Source organism: Oncorhynchus masou, unplaced genomic scaffold (assembly GCF_036934945.1).
Source record: "Oncorhynchus masou masou isolate Uvic2021 unplaced genomic scaffold, UVic_Omas_1.1 unplaced_scaffold_768, whole genome shotgun sequence".
Taxonomy (NCBI): Eukaryota; Metazoa; Chordata; class Actinopteri; order Salmoniformes; family Salmonidae; genus Oncorhynchus; species Oncorhynchus masou.
This window is the reverse complement of record NW_027014146.1, coordinates 175,001-183,458: the sequence shown is the minus strand read 5'-3', so window position 1 is coordinate 183,458 and position 8,458 is coordinate 175,001.

Below are 8,458 nucleotides of genomic sequence, written 5' to 3'. Positions count from 1 at the left end.
TCCTCTCTCTGTCAGGGTTCAGTCCAGGGTATAGTCTCCTCTCTCTGTCAGGGTTCAGTCCAGGGTAGAGTCTCCCTCTCTGTCAGGGTTCAGTCCAGGGTTCAGTCCAGAGTCTCTCTCTCTGTCAGGGTTCAGTCCAGGGTAGAGTCTCCTCTCTCTGTCAGGGTTCAGTCCAGGGTATAGTCTCCTCTCTCTGTCAGGGTTCAGTCCAGGGTATAGTCTCCTCTCTCTGTCAGGGTTCAGTCCAGGGTATAGTCTCCTCTCTCTGTCAGGGTTCAGTCCAGGGTAGAGTCTCCTCTCTCTGTCAGGGTTCAGTCCAGGGTCAGGGTTCAGTCTCCTCTTTCTGTCAGGGTTCAGTCCAGGGTAGAGTCTCCTCTCTCTGTCAGGGTTCAGTCCAGGGTAGAGTCTCTCTCTCTGTCAGGGTTCAGTCCAGGTAGAGTCTCCTCTCTCTGTCAGGGTTCAGTCCAGGGTAGAGTCTCCTCTCTCTGTCAGGGTTCAGTCCAGGGTAGAGTCTCCCTCTCTGTCAGTCCAGGGTAGAGTCTCTCTCTGTCAGGGTTCAGTCCAGGTCTCCTCTCTGTCAGGGTTCAGTCCAGGGTAGAGTCTCCTCTCTCTGTCAGGGTTCAGTCCAGGGTAGAGTCTCCTCTCTCTGTCATGGTTCAGTCCAGGGAAGAGTCTCCTCTTTCTGTCAGGGTTCAGTCCAGGGTAGAGTCTCCTCTCTCTGTCAGGGTTCAGTCCAGGGTATAGTCTCCTCTCTCTGTCAGGGTTCAGTCCAGGGTAGAGTCTCCTCTCTCTGTCAGGGTTCAGTCCAGGGTAGAGTCTCCTCTCTGTCAGGGTTCAGTCCAGGGTATAGTCTTCTCTCTCTGTCAGGGTTCAGTCCAGGGAAGAGTCTCTCTCTCTGTCAGGGTTCAGTCCAGGGTATAGTCTCCTCTCTGTCAGGGTTCAGTCCAGGGAAGAGTCTCCTCTTTCTGTCAGGGTTCAGTCCAGGGTAGAGTCTCTCTCTCTGTCAGGGTTCAGTCCAGGGTATAGTCTCCTCTTTCTGTCAGGGTTCAGTCCAGGGTATAGTCTCCTCTTTCTGTCAGGGTTCAGTCCAGGGTATAGTCTCCTCTCTCTGTCCGGGTTCAGTCCAGGGTAGAGTCTCCTCTCTCTGTCAGGGTTCAGTCCAGGTTATAGTCTCCTCTCTCTGTCAGGGTTCAGTCCAGGGTAGAGTCTCCTCTCTCTGTCAGGGTTCAGTCCAGGGTAGAGTCTCCTCTCTCTGTCAGGGTTCAGTCCAGGGTATAGTCTCCTCTCTCTGTCAGGGTTCAGTCCAGGGTATAGTCTCCTCTCTCTGTCAGGGTTCAGTCCAGGGTATAGTCTCCTCTCTCTGTCAGGGTTCAGTCCAGGGTATAGACTTCTCTCTCTGTCAGGGTTCAGTCCAGGGAAGAGTCTCCTCTCTCTGTCAGGGTTCAGTCCAGGGTAGAGTCTCCTCTTTCTGTCAGGGTTCAGTCCAGCGTAGAGTCTCCTCTCTCTGTCGGGGTTCAGTCCAGGGTAGAGTCTCCTCTCTCTGTCAGGGTTCAGTCCAGGGTATAGTCTCCTCTCTCTGTCAGAGTTCAGTCCAGGGAAGAGTCTCCTCTCTCTGTCAGGTTTCAGTCCAGGGAAGAGTCTCCTCTTTCTGTCAGGGTTCAGTCCAGGGTAGAGTCTCCTCTCTCTGTCAGAGTTCAGTCCAGGTTATAGTCTCCTCTCTCTGTCAGGGTTCAGTCCAGGTGAAGAGTCTCCTCTCTCTGTCGGGGTTCAGTCCAGGGAAGAGCCTCCTCTCTCTGTCAGGGTTCAGTCCAGGGTAGAGTCTCCTCTCTCTGTCAGAGTTCAGTCCAGGGTAGAGTCTCCTCTCTCTGTCAGGGTTCAGTCCAGGGTATAGTCTCCTCTCTCTGTCAGAGTTCAGTCCAGGGTATAGTCTCCTCTCTCTGTCAGGGTTCAGTCCAGGGTAGAGTCTCCTCTCTCTGTCAGGGTTCAGTCCAGGGTAGAGTCTCCTCTCTCTGTCAGAGTTCAGTCCAGGGTAGAGTCTCCTCTCTCTGTCAGGGTTCAGTCCAGGGTATAGTCTCCTCTCTCTGTCAGAGTTCAGTCCAGGGTATAGTCTCCTCTCTCTGTCAGGGTTCAGTCCAGGGTATAGTCTCCTCTCTCTGTCATGGTTCAGTCCAGGGTATAGTCTCCTCTCTCTGTCAGGGTTCAGTCCAGGGTAGAGTCTTCTCTCTCTGTCAGAGTTCAGTCCAGGGTATAGTCTCCTCTCTCTGTCATGGTTCAGTCCAGGGTAGAGTCTCCTCTCTCTGTCAGGGTTCAGTCCAGGGAAGAGTCTCCTCTCTCTGTCAAGGTTCAGTCCAGGGTATATTCTCCTCTCTCTGTCAGAGTTCAGTCCAGGGTATAGTCTCCTCTCTCTGTCAGGGTTCAGTCCAGGGTATACTCTCCTCCTCTCTCTGTCAGGGTTCAGTCCTGGGTATAGTCTCCTCTCTCTGTCAGAGGTCAGTCCAGGGTATAGTCTCCTCTCTCTGTCAGGGTTCAGTCCAGGGTATAGTCTCCTCTCTCTGTCAGAGTTCAGTCCAGGGTAGATTCTCCTCTCTCTCTCTCTGTCATGGTTCAGTCCAGGGTATATTCTCCTCTCTCTGTCAGGGTTCAGTCCAGGGTAGAGTCTCCTGTCTCTGTCAGGGTTCAGTCCAGGGTATAGTCTCCTCTCTCTGTCAGGGTTCAGTCCAGGGTAGAGTCTCCTCTCTCTGTCAGGGTTCAGTCCAGGGTATAGTCTCCTCTCTCTGTCAGAGTTCAGTCCAGGGTATAGTCTCCTCTCTCTGTCAGGGTTCACTCCAGGGTATAGTCTCCTCTCTCTGTCAGAGTTCAGTCCAGGGTATAGTCTCCTCTCTCTGTCAGGGTTCAGTCCAGGGTATATTCTCCTCTCTCTGTCAGGGTTCAGTCCAGGGTAGAGTCTCCTCTCTCTGTCAGGGTTCAGTCCAGTGTAGAGTCTCTCCTCTCTGTCAGGGTTCAGTTCAGGGTATAGTCTCCTCTTTCTGTCAGAGTTCAGTCCAGGGTATAGTCTCCAGATGGCAGGTGACTGGCTCAGCCAGGTTGGCATGGCGATAGAGCGATAGCTTCTTGGCCTATTTCCCTAATAGGATTAGTTAATGAGTTAGGCAATACCCCCTCCCTCAGCTCACTCAGAGAAACACACTAAGAGGTGACTGGGCCATACACCTAGAGACAGGGCCATGTGTCCCCTATAGGGAGAGGAGAGACAGAGCCATGTGTCCCATATAGGGAGAGGAGAGACAGGGCCATGTGTCATCTATAGGGAGAGGAGAGACAGGAACATATGTCACCTATAGGGAAAGGAGAGACAGGGCCATGTGTCACCTATAGAGAGAGGAGAGACAGGGTCATGTGTCACCTATAGGGAGAGGAGAGACCGGGCCATGTGTCACCTATAGGGAGAGGAGAGACAGGGCCATGTGTCCCCTATAGGTAGAGGAGAGACAGGGCCATGTGTCACCTATAGGGAGAGGAGAGACAGGGCCATGTGTCACCTATAGGGAGAGGGGAGACAGAGTCATGTGTCACCTATAGGTAGAGGAGAGACAGGGCCATGTGTCACCTATAGGGAGAGGAGAGACAGGGCCATGTGTCACCTATAGGCAGAGGAGAGACAGGGTCATGTGTCACCTATAGGCAGAGGAGAGACAGGAACATGTGTCACCTATAGGGAGAGGAGAGACAGGGTCATGTGTCACCTATAGGGAGAGGAGAGACAGGGCCATGTGTCACCTATAGGGAGAGGAGAGACAGGGTCATGTGTCACCTATAGGCAGAGGAGAGACAGGGCCATGTGTCACCTATAGGGAGAGGAGAGACAGGGCCATGTGTCACCTATAGGGAGAGACAGGGCCATGTGTACCCTATAGGCAGAGGAGAGACAGGGTCATGTGTCACCTATAGGGAGAGGAGAGGCAGGGTCATGTGTCACCTATAGGGAGAGGTGAGACAGGGTCATGTGTCACCTATAGGGAGAGGAGAGACAGGGCCATGTGTCACCTATAGGGAGAGGAGAGACAGGGTCATGTGTCACCTATAGGCAGAGGAGAGACAGGGCCATGTGTCACCTATAGGGAGAGGAGAGACAGGGTCATGTGTCACCTATAGGGAGAGGAGAGACAGGGCCATGTGTCACCTATAGGGAGAGGGGAGACAGGGCCATGTGTCACCTATAGGGAGAGGAGAGACAGGGCCATGTGTCACCTATAGGGAGAGGAGAGACAGGGCCATGTGTCACCTATAGGGAGAGGAGAGACAGGGCCATGTGTCACCTATAGGGAGAGGAGAGACAGGGTCATGTGTCACCTATAGGGAGAGGAGAGACAGGGCCATGTGTCACCTATAGGGAGAGGAGAGACAGGGCCATGTGTCACCTATAGGGAGAGGAGAGACAGGGCCATGTGTCACCTATAGGGAGAGGAGAGACAGGGCCATGTGTCACCTATAGGGAGAGGAGAGACAGGGCCATGTGTCACCTATAGGGAGAGACAGGGCCATGTGTCACCTATAGGGAGAGGAGAGACAGGGCCATGTGTCACCTATAGGTAGAGGAGAGACAGGGCCATGTGTCACCTATAGGGAGAGGAGAGACAGGGCCATGTGTCACCTATAGGGAGAGGAGAGACAGGGCCATGTGTCACCTATAGGGAGAGGAGAGACAGGGTCATGTGTCACCTATAGGGAGAGGGGAGACAGGGCAATGTGTCACCTATAGGGAGAGACAGGGCCATGTGTCACCTATAGGGAGAGGAGAGACAGGGTCATGTGTCACCTATAGGGAGAGGAGAGACAGGGCCATGTGTCACCTATAGGGTGAGGAGAGACAGGGCCATGTGTCACCTATAGGGAGAGGAGAGACGGGGTTATGTGTCACCTATAGGGTGAGGAGAGACAGGGCCATGTGTCACCTATAGGGAGAGACAGGGCCATGTGTCACCTATAGGGAGAGGAGAGACAGGGTCATGTGTCCCCTATAGGGAGAGGAGAGACAGGGCCATGTGTCACCTATAGGGAGAGGAGAGACAGGGCCATGTGTCACCTATAGGGAGAGGGGAGACAGGGCCATGTGTCACCTATAGGGAGAGGAGAGACAGGGCCATGTGTCACCTATAGGGAGAGGAGAGACAGGGCCATGTGTCACCTATAGGGAGAGGAGAGACAGGTTCATGTGTCACCTATAGGGAGAGGAGAGACAGGAACATGTGTCACCTATAGGGAGAGGAGAGACAGGGTCATGTGTCACCTATAGGGAGAGGAGAGACAGGGCCATGTGTCACCTATAGGGAGAGGAGAGACAGGGTCATGTGTCACCTATAGGCAGAGGAGAGACAGGGCCATGTGTCACCTATAGGGAGAGGAGAGACAGGGCCATGTGTCACCTATAGGGAGAGACAGGGCCATGTGTCCCCTATAGGCAGAGGAGAGACAGGGTCATGTGTCACCTATAGGGAGAGGAGAGACAGGGTCATGTGTCACCTATAGGGAGAGGAGAGACAGGGTCATGTGTCACCTATAGGGAGAGGAGAGACAGGGCCATGTGTCACCTATAGGGAGAGGAGAGACAGGGTCATGTGTCACCTATAGGCAGAGGAGAGACAGGGCCATGTGTCACCTATAGGGAGAGGAGAGACAGGGTCATGTGTCACCTATAGGGAGAGGAGAGACAGGGCCATGTGTCACCTATAGGGAGAGGGGAGACAGGGCCATGTGTCACCTATAGGGAGAGGAGAGACAGGGCCATGTGTCACCTATAGGGAGAGGAGAGACAGGGCCATGTGTCACCTATAGGGAGAGGAGAGACAGGGCCATGTGTCACCTATAGGGAGAGGAGAGACAGGGTCATGTGTCACCTATAGGGAGAGGAGAGACAGGGCCATGTGTCACCTATAGGGAGAGGAGAGACAGGGCCATGTGTCACCTATAGGGAGAGGAGAGACAGGGCCATGTGTCACCTATAGGGAGAGGAGAGACAGGGCCATGTGTCACCTATAGGGAGAGGAGAGACAGGGCCATGTGTCACCTATAGGGAGAGACAGGGCCATGTGTCACCTATAGGGAGAGGAGAGACAGGGCCATGTGTCACCTATAGGTAGAGGAGAGACAGGGCCATGTGTCACCTATAGGGAGAGGAGAGACAGGGCCATGTGTCACCTATAGGGAGAGGAGAGACAGGGCCATGTGTCACCTATAGGGAGAGGAGAGACAGGGTCATGTGTCACCTATAGGGAGAGGGGAGACAGGGCAATGTGTCACCTATAGGGAGAGACAGGGCCATGTGTCACCTATAGGGAGAGGAGAGACAGGGTCATGTGTCACCTATAGGGAGAGGAGAGACAGGGCCATGTGTCACCTATAGGGTGAGGAGAGACAGGGCCATGTGTCACCTATAGGGAGAGGAGAGACGGGGTTATGTGTCACCTATAGGGTGAGGAGAGACAGGGCCATGTGTCACCTATAGGGAGAGACAGGGCCATGTGTCACCTATAGGGAGAGGAGAGACAGGGTCATGTGTCCCCTATAGGGAGAGGAGAGACAGGGCCATGTGTCACCTATAGGGAGAGGAGAGACAGGGCCATGTGTCACCTATAGGGAGAGGGGAGACAGGGCCATGTGTCACCTATAGGGAGAGGAGAGACAGGGCCATGTGTCACCTATAGGGAGAGGAGAGACAGGGCCATGTGTCACCTATAGGGAGAGGAGAGACAGGTTCATGTGTCACCTATAGGGAGAGGAGAGACAGGGCCATGTGTCACCTATAGGGAGAGGAGAGACAGGGCCATGTGTCACCTATAGGGAGAGGAGAGACAGGTTCATGTGTCACCTATAGGGAGAGGAGAGACAGGGCCATGTGTCACCTATAGGGAGAGGAGAGACAGGGCCATGTGTCACCTATAGGGAGAGGAGAGACAGGGTCATGTGTCACCTATAGGCAGAGGAGAGACAGGGCCATGTGTCACCTATAGGGAGAGGAGAGACAGGGCCATGTGTCACCTATAGGGAGAGGGGAGACAGGGCCATGTGTCACCTATAGGGAGAGGAGAGACAGGGCCATGTGTCACCTATAGGGAGAGGAGAGACAGGGCCATGTGTCACCTATAGGGAGAGGGGAGACAGGGCCATGTGTCACCTATAGGGAGAGGAGAGACAGGGCCATGTGTCAACCTATAGGGAGAGGAGAGACAGGGCCATGTGTCACCAATAGGGAGAGGGAGAGACAGGGGGTCACCATAGGGAGAGGGGAGACAGGGTGTCACCTATAGGGAGAGGGAGACAGGGCCATGTGTCCCCTATAGGGAGAGGAGAGACAGGGTCATGTGTCACCTATAGGGAGAGGAGAGACAGGGCCATGTGTCACCTATAGGGAGAGGGGAGACAGGGCCATGTGTCACCTATAGGGAGAGGAGAGACAGGGCCATGTGTCACCTATAGGGAGAGGAGAGACAGGGCCATGTGTCACCTATAGGGAGAGGAGAGACAGGGCCATGTGTCCCCTATAGGGAGAGGAGAGACAGGGTCATGTGTCACCTATAGGGAGAGGAGAGACAGGGCCATGTGTCACCTATAGGGAGAGGAGAGACAGGGCCATGTGTCACCTATAGGGAGAGGAGAGACAGGGCCATGTGTCACCTATAGGGAGAGGAGAGACAGGGCCATGTGTCACCTATAGGGAGAGGAGAGACAGGACCATGTGTCACCTATAGGGAGAGGGGAGACAGGGCCATGTGTCACCTATAGGCAGAGGAGAGACAGGGCCATGTGTCACCTATAGGGAGAGGAGAGACAGGGCCATGTGTCACCTATAGGGAGAGGGGAGACAGGGCCATGTGTCACCTATAGGCAGAGGAGAGACAGGGCCATGTGTCACCTATAGGGAGAGGGGAGACAGGGCCATGTGTCACCTATAGGCAGAGGAGAGACAGGGCCATGTGTCACCTATAGGGAGAGGAGAGACAGGGCCATGTGTCACCTATAGGGAGAGGAGAGACAGGGCCATGTGTCACCTATAGGGAGAGGGGAGACAGGGCCATGTGTCACCTATAGGCAGAGGAGAGACAGGGCCATGTGTCACCTATAGGGAGAGGAGAGACAGGGCCATGTGTCATCTATAGGGAGAGGGGAGACAGGGCCATGTGTCACCTATAGGCAGAGGAGAGACAGGGCCATGTGTCACCTATAGGGAGAGGAGAGACAGGAACATGTGTCACCTATAGGGACAGGGCCATGAGTCACCAGGGAGACAGGGCCATGTGTCACCTATAGGGAGAGGGGAGACAGGGTCATGTGTCACCTATAGGGAGAGGAGAGACAGGGTCATGTGTCACCTATAGGGAGAGGAGAGACAGGGCCATGTGTCACCTATAGGGAGAGGGGAGACAGGGCCATGTGTCACCTATAGGGAGAGGGAGACAGGGCC